The sequence below is a fragment of the Petaurus breviceps genome, unplaced genomic scaffold (genome assembly GCF_028583685.1).
Source record: "Petaurus breviceps papuanus isolate PSGF00001 unplaced genomic scaffold, PetGlider_PUasm1.0 151, whole genome shotgun sequence".
NCBI classification, from domain to species: Eukaryota; Metazoa; Chordata; class Mammalia; order Diprotodontia; family Petauridae; genus Petaurus; species Petaurus breviceps.
The window spans coordinates 22,173,775-22,194,534 of NW_027185712.1; positions in this window are offsets into that span (position 1 = coordinate 22,173,775).

The following is a 20,760-nucleotide window of genomic DNA, read 5'->3' on the forward strand; positions in this document are numbered from 1 at the left end:
TGCTATAAGAAGAGACAAACAGGATAGGCATCACTTTGATTTCCAATTCTTAGTCACCACCAAAAGAGGTGCTATGAATATTTTTGTACAAACAGGTCCTTTTCCCTTTTTATGGATGTTTTTGGAATATAGATCTAGCAGTGAAATTGCTAGATTAAAGGGTATGCATAGCTTTATAGCCCTTTGGGCATAGTTCCAAATTGTTCTCCCAAATATTTGAATGAGTTGACCACTCTACTAATAGTGAAAATGTTCCAGTTTTCCCATATCCCCTCCAACATCTAACATTTCCCTTTTTTGTCATATTTGCCACTCTGACATGTGTAAGGTAGTACCTCAGACTTTTTTAATTTGCATTTTTCTTATCAATAGTTATTTAGCACATTTTTTCAAATGACTATAGATAGCTTTGATTCCTTTGTCTGAAAATTGTTCCTTCATGAGATTGGTATATTCAATGACATAAAGGAGGAAGCTAATATTTGTTACTCCAGAAACTGTGCACTCATGAAAATAATTGTAAGAATATAGAAGGAAAAAAGAATAGAGACCATGAATCTAAAAATAGAATTCAGATGTCATGGAATAGAACTAAGAAATAAAATAAAAGTAAGTGGCAATGAATTGGAAAGAAAAGATAAAAATAATAATACATCTAAGAGGTTGGTGGGATAGAATATGTAGAAGGAAGGTTTTGAGTCACAGGTTTATATGGTTTAGGAAAAGCAATAGGGGAGTCAGAGTTAAGACAGCAGAGTAGAGGCAGCAACCCAGTAAAACTCTCCCAACATTTCATATGTAATTATTTGAAAATAATGCCTCATATTGAATTTTAGAGCAATAGAGTCAACAGAAGGTCAGAATGAGATACTTTTCTAGGCTAAGACAACTTGGGAGACTGGCAAAAGAGGGCTGTGATAATGGGTTAGAGGCCAGCCTAGAACATGTGTGACTGCCCCACCAGTGATGAGCTTTGGACACAGCTGCAAGAGCAACAGCTTCAAGATGTCTCAGTCCAGAGATGGTAAGGGGATTTGATTACTGATGAGATAAAGATTAAAGAGGACTCTTTGTTGGCATTAGGTATACCTGGTGCTGATTTGCAACTCTATTGTCCATCCACAGTTCTGGATTGAGGGTCTATGATGGAGAGGAGAGCTTGTGGTTGTTCTCAAGGTAGCAAGGGCCCTGGTCTCAGTTCATTGCAGAGAAAATCACTATTACTTGCAGCTCCAAGAGAGCAGAGGACCTGGTCACATTCCCAGGGCTGGTTAAGTGGCTTGCTAGCCACTTATGGCTGCAAGGGATCAGGAGTCATTCCTGGATAAAGACAAGAGTGCAGACCAGAGAGCAGTGACCACACCTCTCCCCATCACCTTTGACACTGAAAACTTACAGATCTTCAGAACTACTTCTAATGTAACAGCATGAAAATATTTGAATCTTGGAAGAGTGCCTCCCTATAACTGGCTGAGCAGAGACTAGATTTTACATAAAGTTGAAAATTAAGGAACAGGATGTAAAAATGAGCAAAAACTTAAAAAAATAATTTGACTGTAAAGAGGTACCATAGTATCAGGGAAGACCAAGACACAAATGCAGAACAAGATAACAAAATGAAAACAGAAAATTATTAAAGATTCAATGAAAAATGATAATTGAACATAAGCTCAACAAGAATTCCTTGAAGAGTTAAAGAGATAGGAGTCATAGATGAAAACTTGGGAAAAGAAATAAAAAAGAAATGAAAATAAAAAGAAAAATGAAACAAAAAATGAAAAAAAGGAAAATTATGAAAAGAGAAATAACATCTTGGTGAAAGAAGCACAGAAAAATGCTGAAGAAAATAACAACTAAAAAAAAAAAAAGAATTGACCAACTGGTAAATTTACTGAAGAAAAGAACTACTTTAAAAGGCTAAGGTGGAAGAAAATAAAAAGCACAAAACTCACTTAAGATAATAATTTTTTAAAAAGTAGAATTGGGCAAATAGAACCTAATGATTACCTAAAGCATCAAGAAACAATAAAACAACTTCAGGAGAAAGAAAAAAAGAAAAGAAAATATGAAATATCTCATTGAATAACAATGGAAATAACATTAGAAAACATCTGACCTGGAAAACAGATCAAGGAGAGATAATTTAAGAATTATTAGACTAACTTAAAGCCATGATAAAAAAAAAAAACTTAAGCATCATATTTCAAGAAATTATAAAAGAAAACTGACACAATATCTTTGATCCAGAGGGTGAAATAAAAATTGAAAGAATTCACTGAGGACCTCTTGAAAGATATACCAAAATGAAAACTCCCAGGAATGTCTTTGGCAAATTCTAGAGCTCCCAAGTCAAAGAAAAAAAAATATTGTAATGAATCAGAAAGAAACCATTCAAGTATTATAGAGCCATAGTCAGAATCACACAAGATTTAGCAGATACGTTGTTAAAGAAGTTGAGTGCTCGAAATATTGCATTCCTGAAGCTAAAGGAGCTGGGTTTACAACTCAAAGTAATCTTCCCAGCAAAACTGAGTATTCTTTTGAAAACTCTTCATTCATTTCCTTTGACCAACTGTCTATTTGAGTATGGATTACATATGGAATGCAATCTTTTCTAATGTATTAAACACTGGGTTATTGAGCTCCATTGTTTATAGATTATTCTGTTAATATTTTTATTTTGAAATCAATACCAGATAGTTTTTATGATTGCTGTTTTATAATATACTTTAGGTAGGGAAGTTTTATTTTCCCTTAATTCCTAGTTTCTATCACTTCCCTGAATATTCTAGATATTTTGTTTTTCCAGATCAATTTTGTTTCTTTACATGCTTCCTCTTGTATATACTTTTCTCCATTAAATCATTCTCCCTTCTCCCTCCTCCCAGTGTATCCTTCTTTCTCATCTGTTATTTTTTAACATCATCCCAGTCTAATCAACTCATATCCGTGCCATTTGTCTGTGTAGATACCCTCTAATTTTATTAATAATGACAAAGTTCTTAAGAGTAACATATATCATCTTCACATATAAAAATGTAAAGTTTAACTTTATTGAGTCTCTTTTGATTTCTCTTTCATGTTTGTCTTTTTATGCTTCTCTTGAATGTTGAGTTTCAAATATTCTGCTAAGCTCTGGCTTTTTCATCAGGAATATCCTGCAACTTTGCCATATTTATTGTCTCAAGTAGTTTTTTACTTGATTCTCTAGGATTCTCTAAGTATATCATCACATCATCTGCAAAGAGTGATAGCTTGGTCTCTTCTTTGCCTAATTTGATTCCTTTTTCTTCTTTAATTGTTATTGCTAACATTTCTAGTACCAAGTTGAATAATAGGTGTGATAGTAGACATCCTTGTTTCACCCCTGATCTTATGGGAAATGCTTCTAGCTTCTCCCCAAAGATTAGATTTTTCATAAAGAATGCATCTTATGCATATAATTTTAATTATGTTATAGTATTACAGATCCAGAAAATATCTTATGGTAAGAAAAAACTTCCCAAAAGAGCCCTGTTATGCCTGAAAGGTGAGCAAATTATAATACAGGACTAACACTGATGGTCAATCACTTATCATTGAGAGAGATTTAGGAGTAGATGTAGTAAATGACCACTTATTTGGCCTATGCTGTGTGATTGAATGCCCCATCAGGTAGTCCTTAGACTCTGATGGTTCTTTTCCACTTTTAAATAATGTAGTTGTATGACTAACACACAGATGAGAAATTTAAAAAAATAATGTTAAAATTTTACTTTGATCATAAACTTAAAATTATCCATAAAACTAACATTTCAGTATTCAGCAAAGGACAGGCAAGTGGATTTATAAGAACCTGTGAACTGTCATATGTAATTATGTAATTAACATATGTAATATGTAATTTGTGCAGATTCATAAGAACTTGTGAACTGTTATGTAATATATACAATTAAATATATTATATATGCACCTATTTATGCAAATAAAATTTAACATGGTAGTAGGAAAAGAATATTATTTGTGTCCCATTTTGGATTTTTTTCCCTTCTGTTTGGTTTTCTTTGATATTAGTTTCTGTGAAATAATACATTCTTATCTTAGAAACTAAAATCTTTGGGTTTGCCAAACAGTAGATTACTATGGTTACTTAGTACTGTGTCTTGTGTACCTAGTCTATTCTACCGATCCTCCACTCTATTGCTTAGCCGGAACCAAATAGTTTTGATGATTGCCAATTTATAATATAGTTTTAGAGCTGGTACAGTTAGGCTACCTCCCTCTGCATTTTTCCAAATATTTACCTTGATATTCTTAACCTCTTATTCTTCCCGATGAACTTTTTAAAAATTTTTTCTAGTTTTATAAACTATTTTTTGGTAGCTTGATTGGTGTGACACCGATTAAGTAAATTAATTTAAGTGAGTATTTTTCTAATTGCTTAGATCTTGATGTTCTTTGTGTGAAGTGTCTTGTAATTGTGTTCATATAGTTCTTGGGTTTGTCTTAGCAGCTAGACTCTCAAATATTTTATTTTGTCTAAAGTTATTTTAAATGGAATTTCTCTTTCTCTCTCTTGTTGCTAACCTTTATTGGAAATCTATTGATGTGCTGATGATTCATGTGGGTTTATTTTATGTCCTGTAAATTTGCTAAAGTTGTTTATTACTTCAAGTAATTTTTAGGTGATTTTCTAAGATTCTCTAAGTATAATATCATATCATCTGCAAAGAGTGATAGTTTTGTTTCCTCATTGCCTGTTCTAATTCCTTCAATTTCTTGTTCTTCTCTAATTGCTAATGCTAATATTTCTAGTAAAGTATTGAATAATCATGGTGATAATGGGCATCTTTCTTTCACCCCTGATCTTATTGGGAAGTCTTCTAGCTTATTTCCATTATGGGTAATGCTTTATGATGGTTTTAGGTTGAGACTACTCATCATTTTAAGGAAAGTTCCATTTATTTCCATGTTCTCTAATATTTTTAATTGGAATGAGTGCTATATTTTGTCAAAAATGTTTTTGCATCTATTGAAATAATCATATGATTTCTGTTGGTTTCATTTTTGATATGGTCAATTATGCTGATTGCTTTCCTAATATTGAACCAGTCCTGCATTCTTATTACAAATCCCACCTGGTTATAGAATATTATACTTGTGATAAATTGCTGTAATCTCTTTGCTATTGTTTTATTTAAAATTTTACATCGATAATCATTAGGGAAATTGGTCTATAATTTTCTTTCTCTTATGGTTGCTCCTGATTAGGTATCAGTACCATGTTTGATTCATAAAAGAAATTTGTTAAGACTCCTTCACCTATTTTCTGAAATAGGTTATTGGTTATATTATAGGTATTGGGATTAATTGTTCCTTAAACATTTGTTAGAATTTGCCTGTGAATCCATTTGGACCTGGGGATATTTGTCTTAGGAAGTTCATTAAGAGCTTTTTCAATTTCTTTTTCTAAAATGGGGTTAAGTATTTTATTTCCTTTTCTATTAATCTAGGTAATTAAAATTTCTGTAAATATTTATCCATTCCACTTCAGTTGTTGGATTTATTGGCATAGAGTTGAGCAAAATAATTCCTAATTATTTCTTTAATTTTTTCTTCATTGGTGGTCAATTCACCCTTTTAATTTTTGATATTTGTGATTAGGTTTTATTCTTTCTTTCTTAAAAATGAAATCAATCATGGGGCAGCTAAGTGGTGCAGTGAATAGAGCACAGGCCCTGGAGTCAGGAGGACCAGAGTTTAAATCTGACCTCAGACACTTAACACACACAAAAAAAAAACTAGCTGTGTGACCTTGGGCAAGTCACTTAACACCAATTGTCTCTCAAAAAAGAAAAAAAATGAAATTAACCAAAGGTTTATCTATTTTACTGTTCCCCCTCTGCCAAACCAGCTCTTCATTTATTTATTAGCTCAAAAGTTTTCTTACTTTCAAATTTACTAATCTCTCTTTTGATGTGCAAAATTGCTAATTTGGTATTAAATGGGGATTTTTAATTTGGTATTTTTCTAACTTTTTAGTTGCATGCCCAATTCATCAGTCTGGCCTTTTTCTATTCACGTAAGCATTTGGAAACCTAAAATTTCCCCTAAGTGCTGCTTTGGCAGAGTCCCATAAATTTTGGTTTGTTATTTCATTAATGTCATTCCCTTTGATGAAGTTATTGATTATTTCTATAATTTGTTGGTTGACTCACTCATTATTTAGGATTAGAATATTTATTTATTTTTTCAAATGCTTTATTAACTTCTGATTTATATCATTAATTCCCACTAGTTTTTGAGTTACAAATTTTCTCCCAATTTTTCCCCTACCCACCACCCCAAAATAGCAGTCCCATAGGATATCCCTTCCTCCAATCTGCTCTCTCCCATATTTTCTCCCATACCCCCTTCTACGTTTCCAGTGGATCTCTATGCCCCAGTGCCTGTATATCTTATTTCCCAATTACATGTGAAATAGTATTAATAATACTATATATATATATGTATATATATGTATATATATATGTATATATATATATATATATATATTTGAGTATTAGATTTTAAAATGTTGAATTCCAAATTCATTCCCTTCCTCCCTTGTCACCCACCCTTACTGGGAAGATAAGCACTTTAGTATAGGTTGTACGAGTGTGGCTAATGCAAAACAATAACATAGTAGATATATTGTAAAAGACTGACTATATTTCCCTCCCTTCTATCCCACCTCCCACTTGTTCTATTCTCTACTTTGATCCCATTCCTTTTCAAAAGTGGGTGCTTCCAACTTCCCTCCCCCCCCCCAGCCTGCTCTCCCTTCCATCATTCCCCCTCTCATCCCCTTTCCCCTTACTCTCCTTCAGGGTGAGATACCCTATTTAATGTGTATTTCTTTCCCTCCTCAGGCCAAATTCAATGGGAATAAGGTTGACCAATTCCATTTTGTCTTCCTATTCTTCCCCTCCATTGTAACCATTTTCCCTTGCCTCTTCTGTATGAGATAGTTCACCCCAATCTGTCTTTCCCCATTTTCTCTCATTATATTCCTCTCTCACCTCTTAATTTCACCTTTTAAGCATCATACCTTCCTGTTAAACTGGTCCTGTGCCCTCTATTTATATATACCTGTAAACATATATACACATATTCACATATGAATTTATATGCCCATATACTCTCATATATAGACATATATACATATATATATATGTATATATATATATTCCCTTCAACTACTGAGAAAAGTTCCATAAGTTACAATTATTGTTTTTCCATGTAAGAATGTTAATAGTCCTTAGGCAAGTCACTTAACCCCAATTGCCCTCCAAAAAGTGAAAAAAAAAGAATGTTAATAGTTCAACATTGATAAGTTCCTTAGGATTTCTTTTCCCTGTTTACCTTCTCATGCATCTAATGCTTCTTGTATCTGAATGTCAAATTTTCTATTCAACTCTGGTTTTTTCAACAAGAATGCTTGGAAGTCCTCTATTCCACTGAATGACCATATTTTCCCCTGAAACATGATACTCAGTTTTGCTGGGTAGGTGACTTTTGGTTTTAATCCCAGCTCCTTTGACCTCCAGAATATCATATTCCAGGCCCTTCGATCCCTCAGTGTAGAAGCTTCCAGATCCTGTGTTATCCTGATTGTGTTTCCACAATATTCAAATTGTTTCTTCCTGGCTGCTTGTAATATTCTCTCCTTAATCTGGGAATTTCAGAACCTGGCTATAATATTCCTAGTTTTCTTTTTGAGATCTTTTTCAGCAGGTAATTGGTGGATTCTTTCAACCTCTATTTTGCCCTCTGACAATAAAACATCAAGGGAGTTTTCTTTGAGAACTTCCTGGAGGATGATTTCTAGGTTCTTACTTTATTCATGGCTTTCAGGTAGTCCAATAATTTTTTAATTGTCTCTCCTGGATCTATTTTCCAGGTCAGTGGTTTTTCCCATGAGATATTTCACATTGCCTTCTATTCTTTCATTTGTTTGGATCTGTTTAACAGCATCTTGATTTCTCATAAAGTCATTAGCCTTCATTTGCTCCAATCTAATTCTGAAGCAATGATTCTCCTTATTAAGCTTTTGAGATTCTTTTTCCATCTGGCAAATTCAGCTTTTTAAGGCATTCTTTACCTCATTGCCTTTTTGAGCCTCTTTTGCCATTTGAGTTAGTCTATTTTTTAAGGTATTATTTTCCTCACTCAGGCTGTTGACTCTCATTTCATAATTTTTTTGCATTGTTCTCATTTCTCTTCCCGATTTTTCCTCCACTTCTCTTATCTGCTTCTTAAGGTCCTCTATGGCCTGTAACCAGCTCGTATTTTCCTTTGAAGCTTTTGGTGCATGAATTCTGACTTCGCTGTTCACTGTCTTCCTCCTGTTCCATGCTTTGCTCCCTTTTGTCCCCAAAATAGTAGTCTAATGTTGGAATCTTCTGTGTGCTATGTTTCCTTTGCCTGATCATTTTGCCCCTCAGTCACTTGACCCCTGGGCTTTTTGCCACAGTAGGACTGTCACCAGACAGGTGAGCTTTTGTCCCGAATTCTGGGGTTTTCTTAGCTGCCGGAGGTATTAGATGGGTGCCTCTCTGAGGTCTCCACATGCTCTGGAAAGCTGGCCACCACACACCCCAGGACCTCCATGCTAGATGGCAATACAGATGCAAGAAGTTTAAAGCGAGAATGATTATGCCTCAGACTGGTGCTTGGTCCCCCTACACTCTGCAGTCCAGGAGCTGAAGGTGCCACATGGCAGCGACTGGGCCACAGCCCTCAGTGGCTTCTCGCTATGGGGGAAAAACTGATGTACTCCCAACTACTGGATCCCCAAAGTCCACACTGCACTGACCTCTTACTTTGTCTTTAGCATCTATGTGTTGATAATTCTGGACCACTACAGCTTCTGGTGATCTAGAGTCCCTCCAGCTGGTGGCTGGTCAGGCCCACCCTGGCGCTAAAACCTCGGCGTGGGGCTGTGCTCAGTTCCCACAGCAATGTGCTGGCTGATTCCTGCCAGCCTGCCAGGCTGTCCTTAGTGGGAGGTTAACTTCTCTGTGTCATTTTGTGGGTTCTGTAGCTCCAAAATTTGTTCAGCATCCCCTTTTACATGGATTGGAGGTGGTGACAGCTGGAAGTGTGTGGAGTTCCTGTTTCTACTCCTCCATCTTGACTCCCTAAATGTGTTTGTTATAAACAACATATTGTAGGATTCTGTTTTTTAATTATCTCTGCTATTGACTTCCATTTTATGGGGGAGTTCATCCCATTCACATTTGCAGTTATGTATTTCCCTCCACCCTGTTTTCCCTCTTTAGACTTTTATCTCTTTTCTTTAACTTTTTTCCCCTCTCACCAGCACTTTCCTTCTAACCCCCACCTCCTTCATTCTACTTTCCCTTCTTTCATCCCTCCCCTTTTCTTTCTCCTTTCTCTCCTACTTCCCTAAAGTGTAAGATAGATTTCTACACTCAACTGAGTGTGTATGTTATTGGCTCTTTGAGCCAAATGCAAAGAAAGTAAGGTTCATACAATGCTTACCCTCTAATTTCTATCCCTCTACTGTAATAGGTCTTTTGTGCCTCTTCATGTTATATTATCTACCCCCTTCTATTTCTTCTATTCTTATTCTCCCAGTAGAATCCTTTTTTCACCCAATAAATTTTTTTTATATATCATCACATCAAAGTCGACTTATACCAACACCTTCTGTCTATGTAATACACCTTCTAAATGCCATAATAGACAATCAGTTCTTAAGAGTTCTGAGTATCATTTTCCCATGTAGGGATGTAAATGATTTAATCTTGTTGAATAACAATGTTTTTTTTCTTTCCTGTACACCTTTTTATGCTTCTCTTGAGTCTTGTATTAATAGATCAGATTTTTTTTTTTTTATTAAGCTCTGGTCTTTTCTTCAGCAAAGGTTGAAAGTCCCCTATTTGATTGAATGTCCATTTTTCCCCTAAAAAAGAGTATGCTTAGTTTTGCTGGGTACTTCATCCTTGGTTGTAATCCAAGCTCCTTTGCCTTCTGGAATATCATATTCCAAGTGCTTTTATTCTTTTATGTAGAAGATGCTAAATCCTTCATAATCCTTACTAAAGCTTCTTGATATTTGAATTTTTTTTTCTTTTTGATGCAATATTTTCACCTTGACCTGATAGTTCTGGAATTTGGCTACAATATTGCTTGGAGTTTTCATTTTGGATCTCTTTCAGGAGGTGATTGGTGGATTCTTTAAATGACTCTTTTATTCTCTGGCTCTAAGATATCAGGTCATTTTTCCACGATAATTTCTTGAAAGTAGTTAAAACTATTTTTTTTTATCATGGCTTTCAGGCCATTTCATTTTTAAATGATCTCTCCTGGATCTACTTTCCAGTTAAGTTTTTTTTCCCAGTGAAATATTTTCTGTTTTCTTCTATTTTTTTCATTATTTTGATTTTGTTTGACTGATTTTTGATGTCTCATAGATTTATTAGCTTCCATTTGCCTAATGCTAATTTTCAAGAAATTATTTTCTTCAGTTAGCTATTGTACCCCTTTTCCATTTGGTCAATTGTACTTTTTAAGGAGTTGTTTTCTTCAACCAATTTTTGTGTTTTTTTTTTCCAAGCTATTGACTCTTTTTTTCATAACTCTCTTACATAATGCTCTTTTCTTTTCCCATTTTTTCTTCTACGTCTCTTACTTAATTTTTCAAATTTTTTTGACCCCTTCCAAGATGACTTTTGTGGGGGGGGGTGGCTAGGTGGCACAGTGAACATAGCACCAACCCTGTAATCAGGAGGACCTGAGTTCAAATCTGTCCTCAGCCACTTAACGCTTACTAACTATATGACCTTGGGCAAGTCAGTTGACCCCAATTGTCCTCCAAAAAGCAAAAAACAAAACAAAACAAGATAACTTTGGGGCTTAAGATCAACTCATATTTTCCTTTAAAGCTCTTCCTATAGGGATTTTGATATTGTTGTCCTCTTCTGAGTTTGTGTTTTGATCTCCCCTGTCACCATAATAGCTTTCCATTGTCAGAGCTCTTTTGTGTTTGTTTTTGCTTTTTATCTTGCCTATTTTGTGACTTTTAAAGTTGATCTCTCCTATTGAAGTAGAGGGAAACTGTTCCAAGTTTCTTGCACTGGGGCCAGGGGCCTGGTCACTATCTTTCTAAGTGTAGCCTCCAGGACTGGGAGTTTCCCTAATGCACCAGGGCAAATTTTTCCTCTTTGTGATTATCATTCCCTACGTTCCAGGGCTGGCAGTTTGCTTGCTGTACTGGGGTTGGAGGCCTCACAGCTGACCTGCTGTGCCACCGGCCTGCTAAAATAGAACCACAGGACATCAGTTGCTGATCTGTGCTGTGGTTAAGAGCCTTCTGCTATCTTGCCCAGACACCATCTTTGCTGGGCTGCACTCCCCTTTTACCCAAGAGAGACAGACATTTCATGAAATCCTTCTAAGTTATCTTGGGCTAGAAAACTCTTTCTCTCCATCTGTTGTGTATTCTGTTGCTCCAGAATTCATGTAGAGAGTCAATTTTATGTTGTTTCTGAGGGAAATTGGGGAGAGCTCAGGCAACTTCCTGGTTTTTCTCCACCATCTTGGCTCTGCCTCTTTTTATTCTTACCCCATCAGATCCAATCAATTACAAAATTTTTGTTTGGCTTTTAAAATACTTCATGCCTCAACTATTTCCTACTTTTATGATATTCCCTCTTCTCTGCTATTCTGTAATTTAGCCTCACTGCTGTTCCTTAAACACGACATTCCATCTCCTGACTTTGTGCCTCTTCACTGGTTGTCTCCCCTGCATGAAATTACACTTTTCCTCTTCTCCATCTCTTGTTTTTCCTGACTTTCTTCAGATCTCTGCAAAAATCCTACCTTCTGCAAGAAACCTTTCCCAATTCTCCTTAATGATTGTATCTTTCTTCTATGGTCATCCCCAATTTGTCCTGTATATATGCTCTTTTTTTTTTTTTTTTTGCTTTTTGGAGGGCAATTGGGGTTAAGTGAATTGCCAAGGGCACATGGCTAGTTTTTTTGTGTCAAGTGTCTGAGGCCAGATTTGAACTCAGGTCCTCTTGGCTCCAGGGCCAGTGCTCTATTCACTGTACCACCTAGCCACCCCCTGTATATATATGCTCTTTATACAAAGTTGTTTAGATGTGTCTTCACCTTTAGATTGTGAGCTCTTTGAAAGCAGATACAGTTTTTTGTTTGCTTATTTCCTTTCCTTTATATCATCAGCTATTAGTATGGTATCTGGTATATATTTGGCATTTAATACATGCATGTGGACTTGTCTTTTATACAGTGTTTTATTGCAAAGTGTTTCATATACAACAAGTCTTTGAGATAAGCTATATATCCCACTTTTACAGATAAGGAAGCTAAATTGAGTTCATTTCTAGGGTATCATATAGCTAAAAGACACATAATTCAATTATCCTATGAGTGAGATCTTAAGGAGAGATCGTATTTTGGTTAAGTACATGAACCTTTCTTAATCTGATAATTGTCAATGCAGGTATTCAGAGGGCAGAAGAACTGGAGATATTTGAAACTGGAGTCTTGGTGCTGAAAAGGCAATGTGAAATCTGAATTTGTATTTTATCCATCTCTCTTGCATATTGGAGAGGGGATGGGAAAGTAATCAGTAGAAATGGGATCATGTGTAGTTAAATGACTTTTCCTTAGACATGCAGGTTGTATGTGTCAGAAATGTAGCTTGAACATGGTTCAAGACCAAATATCTATATACTATACTGTACTGTCTCTCATTGTTTACACATAACTTATGGAAAACATAAATAGATTGTAGAGTTCACATAGGAAATAAGGAGATCTTTTTTTTTCTACTCCCTTACCACCTAGCACTGTTCCTTGAATATAACTATTTTTGTTGTTGTTCAGTCATTTAATCACATTCCACTCTTCATGAACCTCCTGTCCCTTATGTCCATGACATTTTCTTGGCAAAGGTATTGGAGTGATTTGCCATTTCCTTGTCAGTGGATTAAGGAAAATAGAGATTAAGTAACTTGCCCAGGGTCCTACAGTCAGTAAGTGTATGAGGCCTGATTTGAACTCAGATCTTCCTAATTCCAGGTCCAACACTCTATCACTGAACCATTGAATATCATAGATACTCAGTATTTGTTTATTTGAATGAAAACAAACAAAATCCACAACTCTTTAGTTGGCTGAGAAATTTCTGTATCAGTTCTTACAAACCTTAAGAAAATCACAAAAGGGAAGAAAACAAGTGTGATCTAATCCAACCTCTAACCTCCACATTTGGTTCAACCTTAAGTCTCAAATGTTATACACTTCATAAACTGGAAACACAGTAATATCTGACTTCCCAGCATGAGATTTATTGAACACTGCATTATTGGACCATTTCCCTCAGCCCAATTCAACCTTTAACAGCCTAGAAATGACTTCATCACTATTGGAGTCACAGCAGAGAAAAATGAGCAGTCTGACATATTTTTATAAAGTGCTAATTATCCCATCTACTCAAATAGTGGCAGTAATGCAGATAAACAAATCTTGTTACTCCTTGAATTGGCTTTGTTTCCTGTTCTGATTGTCATTTTCATTTCCTGGAGGCAGCCATTATGTTGTTGACTCAACAGGACTCCCCCATTGGAAGCCAAGGAAGGGACAGCTCAGAAGAACAACTTGTGTCTGGGATGCCCTCGGTTAAATCTTATTGATTTGCAGGGCAATGAGCTTGTTTCTGGCAGCCAGCTGAAGTCTTCAAGCAAGTTCCCACTGAATTCATTTTTTTTTAAATTTTGCTTTTGCTTAGTTGTTGGAGCCAAGGCAGGAATAACTGGCCCAGGAAATACTCTTCTTCTGGAATGTCTACAGTCAACACTTCCCTAAATGCACACAAAATCTGGCATTCTTCATTTCCCCTAGAAGTTGCCCTTAAAAGACTTTTGTATTTATCAAGAGGGAGGATTTGTTATCTTGCACATAATAGTCTAAGTCTAGAAGCCATACTTACCTGGATAATAGTGGACCAGCAGGCACATTTGATTTAGAGATAGAAGGAGCTTAAAAGCAATCTTGTCCAGAGGGGTCAAACACTGGCTCCAATGGGAACCAGATTAAAATATAATTGGAAGTATTTAATAAATATATATAAAATACAATAGAACATCAATAGTGCTAATAGGATTAAAGCTAATTAATATTATGTTGTCAATAGATAGCTTTCTAAGTCAATTTGCATTTCTGGGTTCCTGTTTTCTATTTACATTTGATACTACTCAACCTTTCTTTTTATAGATAAGGTAATGGAAATGTAGAGAGAAGTGACTTGGCGAAAGTCATATATTAAGTAAGTATCAGAATCAGGATTTAAACTCTGATTCCAAATTCAATCTTCCCCATTTATACATTACTGTTCCTCCAGAATCCCAGGCTAATTATAATTCAATCCAATTCAATTACACAAACATCCACTGAGTACTTACTATGTGCAAGGAGATCCTTAGGTATTGGGATATTGAAATAAATATGAAATACCCTTTGAATACAAGGAATTTACATTCTATTGGGGATTAAACACATACCCAGATAAATACATATGAGGTAATTTGAGAAGGGAAGGAGTTCAAATGAGTTGAAAGTTTAGGGAGATTTCTAAGAACAGCAGGGACCTGACTTGATTTTTGAATGAAGATAAGGGTTCTTAGAAGCCTCAATACAAGGAAGGAGTACATTTCATCTATGGAGGACATTCTATGTGAATGCATAGAAGGACAAGATAGAACACTCGTTTTGGAAGAATGTTATCTGAAGAGGATTAATATGAAACATGACTAGAAAGCTAGGTCAGAGGAAGATGATGCAGGACTTTAAAAACCAGGAAGGCCACCATAGTCCAGTCATTCCATCATATTCCTTTTCATCATCCTCTCCAGTATCTTTCAATTCTACCTCCACACCACTTGCCCTTTCTGTATCTATCAAGTATCAAGTAGTACTCTTTTCCCTGCCTCCACCAACAGCTACACATTCCCACCTGTTCTGTATTGTTTCCACTCTGAAGCTGAACATCTAGGGCTAATATCAATCTTCCTAAATTTATTCCACATGATTATTATACTTCCACCCCATCATATCCTTTCCATCCCAATGATTTTGGCACCCCAACTGTCATTGTTCAAACTCATTCTCCTCCAGTGCCTACTCCTTTATTCCCATCCCCCTCACCAGAATGCCTACAAATGTTCCCCTCCAGAACTACCCCATTTTTTCCAGTGCACTCTCTGGAACACTTATTCTTTAAGTAACAAACTAGTCTTCATCTCATGCCTTTTCCTTTCTCTCTTACTCCAAAACCTGGCTCCCTCCTAATGACAACTCTTCCTGTCACCATTTCCAGCACCAGTTACATTTTTTGGTCTTGATGAGAGTTGGGGTAGTTTTTGATCCCCGTTGCCTTTTCCATGCCCTTCCTCCACCACAATCACTCAGTAGCCTCTCCACCTTTGATATTTACTTAATCTATGTTTATCACCCCAAATTAAGATTCTGCTAGCTAGTAACTACCAACCTCCACGTCACTCCCCTTCTTTTCCCATTAAGTTCAGTGCTTGTTTCACAATCTTCCCCTCCCCTTTTATCCCTTTCCCTAAACTAGAGGACTTTACCATAGATAATGGTACTCTCTCAAATATACTAATTTCTTAGTTCCTCAATTTAATCGTTTCCCATAGCCTAGTATTTCATCTTACCTGAGCTACACTATGTTTGATCTTGTCATAACCTATAAGTGTCACTCTTCCATGTTCACAAACTCTGAATTTCCCTTATATGATCATAATCTGTAGTCATTTCACTTCCCCTTTGCCTTGCAACTGTTAACCCTGTTCCTCTTCCTCACTGTGGCCTCCACCTACTGCTTCATTCTGTCCCAGGCTGTCATCTCTGCACTGATTACATTCTTCTTCTTTCCCAATTTTGACCCTTTGGTGAACCAGGCCATTTTCTCTTGATTCTCTTGCTCCCTTATCCTACTATAGATCTTGTCCTGTCAAGCCTCAGCCTTGAATTACACCCACCTTACACTGCCTTTGCTCATACTTATATGCTGCTGAGCAAAGCAAGAGAAAATAGTCAAACAATGCTGCCTGGGTCCACAGCAAAGTTATGTTATATAATCTTAACTGGGCTCTAAATGCAGCAACTCATTCTTCCCCAAATGATTAATTAATTATTCAACTTAGTAAAATAGCATTTCTGAAACTTTTTATCCTTCCTCAGTTTTCCCATGGCTAACCACTCCCTTCTGTCACCTGTTTAGCTTGGAATCTTGCCCCATATTTCAATGGGAAAAAATTGGGCTATTTACTAAGAGCTCACTCTTCTCCCCCTACCCCATTTCATATTACTCATATTCCTTCAGCCAATAAATCCTCCTTCAATCCTTTCTCACAAAAAGAGGTAGTCCTCTCTGCCAAGGCAAGCCCTTCTCTGTATGCAAATGATACCATTCCATTTTGTCTTCTTCAGTAGATTACACTCTCTATCATTTCTGCTCTCTCTTATCTTTTTCTTCTTTTTTAAATTTTTACTTTAGTTTTTTGCTTTTTGGAGAGGGGAAGACAGGACAATTAGGGTTAAGTGACTTACCCAAGTTCACACAGCTAGTTTTGTGTTAAGTGTCTGAGGCCGGATTTGAAGTCAGGTCCTCCTGACTCCAGGGCCTCTCCATTCACTGCACCACTTAGCTGCCCCTCTCTTTTATCTTCAGTCTCGCATTGTTTACTTGGCTGCCTGTAAATATTCTCAAAAAACTCTAACTTCATCTGTCCATTCTCTTTAGTTATTATGCATAGTTCTCCTTTTCATGACTAGAGAAGGCTGTCTTCAATCAGTCTTTCCACTTCCTTTCTCTTACTCTTTTCTTAACACTATCATCTGTTTTATAATCTTATCATTAAATTGAAAATGTTCCACAAAGTTACCAATGATCTCTTAATTGCCAAATCCAATAGTCTTTTTTCATCTTTATCCTTTCTTGATCTCTCTGTAGCCATTGACACTATTGTTAGCCCTCTTTTCTTTTATAGTCTCTTCATTCTAGGGTTGTTTTTTTTTCTTTGACCCTGCACTCTCCTGGTTTTTCATTGAATAAACTCCTGGAGCTTTCTGGTTTACTTACAATCATAAAATCCTTTGTTTACCTTTTAAGGATCTCCATAACCTGGCACCCTCTTATGTTTCTTGTTTTCTTACACCCTATACTCTCTTCTCTCTCAGTTGACACACTGTGCATTCCAGTGATACTGATCTTCTTGCTGTTTCTCACACAAGAAACTCAGTCTCCCTGATATGCATTTTTACTGGCTTATCTTCATACCTGGAATTCTCTTCCTCCTCATTTCTATCTCTTAGCTTTGTGGGATTTCTTCAGGTCCTAGATAATATTCCACCTTATTTTTTCTTTTGGAAGGGGGAAGGCAAGGCAAATGGGATTAAGTGACTTGCCCAAGGTCACACAGCTAGCAAGTGATTGTTTAGATGACTCTCTGAAGGTTGGATTTAAAAGGTGAGAAAGTGGAAACAAAGTAATGGGGGAACTTTGAAATAGTTTAAACTATTTAGCAGTCCGAAAGTGTTTCCATTCCATGACAGTGCAGGTCCTTTAAATGACTCCATGTAGTTTTATGGGAACTCACTTGTGTGTTGGGATGCTATCTATCTAGCAGTTCTCATATGTACATACCTTCTGAGGACAGTTTAAACCAGAGGATAATTCTGTGATTTTAAGAAGTACTCTGTAAGACTTTGCAGGAAAGTGGTAATCTTTGGAGAGGGAAAGTAATTTTTGGTTGTGTATAGAGTCTGTTCTGTCTTTTCATGTGTTTTTGCATTTTTACAGGGCTTCTTTTGTCTGCGTGTTTTCTGTGGGGTGGGATACAGGCTGACTCGCACTAAATGAATGCATTTTTTGAATTAAATTAAATGAATGCTTGTAAAGGAGCTGAAAATTCCTCTTATCATATCTGTGGAACTCTGGATATGAGTTGTATCCCAAGACTTTATAGACAGAATCTGGGTTGGAGCAATAATGAGCAGAAGCATTAATGCTCTTTTGTAGTGATCCCTATGATCGATAAATGAAACTAGGAGCTTTGAGTTGTGGGTTTCATAAGTAACAAAAACTACCTTGCTATATGCATTGTATATATCTAGATGTGGGTGTGAAGTGGGTGCCAAGATGAAGGCAAAAAGCTACCTGATAGGTTGACTCTGATTCAAACACAAATAATGAATTTAGAACTGAAAGGAATCTTATAAGTCAACTGGTCCAGCATTTCACAGAGTGTGGTCTAGGTAAAGTTTGGGGTTCCCTGACAGGTTGTCTGTGAGAACAAAAGAACATTCAGAATAATACTAACAATTTAATTTCTAATAGGGTAAATATTGATTGGTATAACAGATATAAACAAAAACTCTTTGGAGATTTAAAAATATTTTTTAAAGTACAAAGGGATCCTGAAACCCCCAAATTTGAGAATCAGTGATCTATTCTAAATGCCTCATATTATAGATGAGAAAACTGAGGCCTAGAGAGGTTAAGTAATTTTTGCAAAGTCACATGAATAGTAAGTGTTATACACAGCACTCTGAATCTGACAGCATTCACTACAATTCATTTCTAGGAGAGGCTAGACAGAATACTGAGGGACAGAAAAGTTGTCATTCCCACCCATCCCTGCCTTTCTTGTACTTTCTTTTCTTGCTTTACTAAGGAGTAAGAATCACTTTGGTTTCAGATATAAACTACTTTGACAGCTTTAGCAAGAAAAGATGACTAAGTAACCTTATTGTTTCATAATTAGTGCCGACCTCAGCTAAACCCAGAATTTAGAGTGGGAGTTGAATGAAAAAAAAGGAGAAGAAACTAAGGAGCCTTATTCCACCCTCATTAACAGAAAACATATTTTTTTGTTGTTTTTATTAATATGAGGGGTGCAGATGCTCTCTTTTTTACAAGATCATGTGGAGATCATAGACTTGAAACTCAATAGGTCCTTAGCAATCATCTGGTCCAATCACTTCATTTTACAGCTGAGGAAATTTAGGCCCAGAGAGATGAGGTGGCTTATCCATGACCACCCAAATAGCAAGTGGCAGGGCTGGGATTTTCATCTGAGTCCACATAGGCTAAGTTTTCCTTAAAGGGTTTTGAAATCTTCATCAATGCTTAAGTGATAATGGGCAATACAACTATGACAAGTGACCCAGTTTCCCTGATTTGGTAAGAAATAAGTGCTTGGAGCCTGAGGAGTTATGGACCTTCAGACCTGACAGATTTGTCATTGCCTTTTGAGTCAAGGTAGGGTTCTGACTAAGTATGCTACCATGAAAATAAGGAGGTCCGGGGAGTGTACCCAACAGAAATAATTATCTATCTTTAATTAAAAATATACTTTCCAGGTTAATATTGAGTACCCTGCCTTTTGTTAAATGTTATAAAGTCCACGAGCATCTTGTTTTATCTCAATGCAAAGTTGGAATCACTAGACTTGTCTGAATGAGGACTGGTACAAAACATAAAGGAAGAAATGCATACATACAGAGTTGTAGAATGTTAGTCCTGTAAGGGATCTCAGAAACAATCATGCCTAGTCTTTCCTTTTATAGATGAAGAAACTAAAATTTAGAGAAATTGTCTCACCTAAAGTTACACAGGTTGACCAGTTAATACAACTATTTCTTCAACTATTTTTTACCCTTCTTATCGTCCTTCCAGAGAAGCCCTTCTTATCATCAAACAACCATTTTATTTATCCTCATAGCATGAAATTAGTTATTAAAATAGTCCTTTTTATTCTTATCCTTTGATTGGGAGAGAGAGGAAGGAGATGCTATTTTGAATGGGTGTTAAAATCCAAATGAATGTCTCTCAAAACTAATTATGATGCACAATCATTGAGATAATTCTTAAACTACCTTCTTCAGACATCATAGCTGAAGTTACTTTCATGGTCTTGCTATTTCTACAAGACTTCAATTATTCTTTACACGGTGCTATTTGTATACAGTAAAATGGTCATCACAAGTTCAGGTAAATGTTTGTCCATTACTATAGTACTCAATAATTGACAAGTATATTCTATTTATACATATATTGAGAAAAGATTAATTTTGAGTGAACAAGGAGGAAAACAGACACATTTCTCTGATCTCCATTTACTTAAGATCATTGGGAATGCAATATGTGTACTTTATGTTCTAATTTCTTGAATTTAATGGTGTCTCAAATCAAAAGTAAGCAAACTATGCAATACGCCTGACATATATTTATTACAACATTTTCTAGAAGCAATTTCAATTCTGATATGCCATTTCCCAGATTGTGTTATTAAAAAGTTAAGAAAAATGAAGACTAGAAGATCAAGATTAGATCTTTCATAGATGCAACTACAAAATGAATGGAGCCCTGGAAACCAGAGATAAAAGAAACAGTAGCAGAAGTTCAACAACTATTAAACAGAGAGGTGCCAGAAATGCTGACTAGTTTATCTGTAATTTCCATCATCAAAATTAAAATCCCACGGTATTCTCAACTAGATTAAACATGCTCCCCCCCCACTTTCAAATATATTGAATGAAAATAATCCAAAATGTAAAAGGTTCATATTCACAATTTTTTCTTTCTTCCTCTCCCTCTCTCTCTCCTTCTCTCTCTTCTCTTCTCTTTCTTGTTCTCTCCCTTTTCTCTCATTCCTCTATCCCTTC